The sequence below is a fragment of the Dendrobates tinctorius genome, unplaced genomic scaffold (assembly GCF_039654945.1).
Source record: "Dendrobates tinctorius isolate UK_male_01 unplaced genomic scaffold, ASM3965494v1 ptg000099l, whole genome shotgun sequence".
Lineage (NCBI taxonomy): Eukaryota > Metazoa > Chordata > Amphibia > Anura > Dendrobatidae > Dendrobates > Dendrobates tinctorius.
The window spans coordinates 9,661,189-9,662,489 of NW_027361767.1; the positions used below are offsets into that span (position 1 = coordinate 9,661,189).

The 1,301-nt window shown below is 38.3% G+C and overlaps 1 non-coding gene across 1 annotated transcript; it reads left to right on the forward strand.

Annotated features, from left to right (window-relative positions):
- Positions 1 to 1,020: 1,020 nt before the first annotated feature.
- Positions 1,021 to 1,093, forward strand: TRNAK-UUU (transfer RNA lysine (anticodon UUU)). The gene has a single exon. It is a non-coding gene; the product is annotated as a tRNA-Lys (tRNA).
- The last annotated feature ends 208 nt before the right edge of the window (positions 1,094 to 1,301 follow it).

The following is a 1,301-nucleotide window of genomic DNA, read 5'->3' on the forward strand; positions in this document are numbered from 1 at the left end:
TTATTTAGTCTAGAAACTGAGGGGTGATCTCATAACCATGTATAAGTATATAAGGGGACAATACAAATATCTCTCCGAGGATCTGTTTATACCAAGGAAGGTGACGGTCACTTTAGAAGGACGTAGATCTGGGGATTTCTTCTGACGGAATATAGGCTGAACTGGACGGACAAATGTCTTTTTTCGGCCTTGCTAACTACAGCTCTGGCAAAAATTAAGAGACCACTGCAAAATCTTCAGTTTGTCTTAATTTTCTCTTTATAGGTATATTTTTGAGTAAAATGTAAATTGCTCTTATATTCTATAAACTACTGACAACATGTCTTCGAATTTCCAAGCACTAAATTTTGTACTTATTTTCAGAAAATGAAAAATGGTCAAAATAGCAAAAAAAATGCAGTGCTTGCAGACCTCAAATAATGCTACGAAAACAAGTTCATAATTATTAAGAAACAACAATACTAATGTTTTATCTCAGGAAGAGTTCAGAAATCAATATTTTGTGGAATAACCATGATTTTTAATCACAGCTTTCATGTGTCTTGGCATGCTTTCCACCAGTCTTTCACACTGCTTTTGGGTGACATTATGCCACTCCTGGTACAAAAATTTAAGCAGTTCTTCTTTGTTTGATGGCTTGTGACTATCCATCTTCCTCACATTCAAGAGGTTTTCAATGGGGTTCAGGTTTGGAGATTGGGCTGGCCATGACAGCGATTTGAGCTAGTGTTCCTTCATCCACACGTTGGTTTACCTAGCCGTGTGGCATGGTGCATTGTTCTACTGGAAAAGCCAGTCCTCAGAGTTGGGGAACGTTTCCTGAGCAGAAGGAATCAACTATTTTTCCAGGATAACCTTGTATGTGGCTTGATTCACATGTCCTTCGCAAAGATTAACCTGCAAAATTCAAGCCTGGAAATTATGATTTTTGTGGAACTAGAGCAAGTCCAAAAAGGGGCAACAAAATTTAGTAACGGGATGGAAGAATTACGGTACCCAGCGAGATTATCAATGTAGAGAGCCCGGATAGCTCAGTCGGTAGAGCATCAGACTTTTAATCTGAGGGTCCAGGGTTCAAGTCTCTGTTCGGGCGTAAGCTTTTAATAAATGGTAATGTTATAGGTAATAGGTGAGGTCATCATGGGGGTGCAATGTGGGTGTAACTTGATAAAAGGTCTAAAAAAATGGTAATGTTATGTAAAATAGGTGAGGTCATCACCTAAAAGGTCTAAAGAAATTATGATCTGTGTGTGTTATTTAGTCTAGAATCTGAGGGGTGATCTCATAACCATGTATAAGTA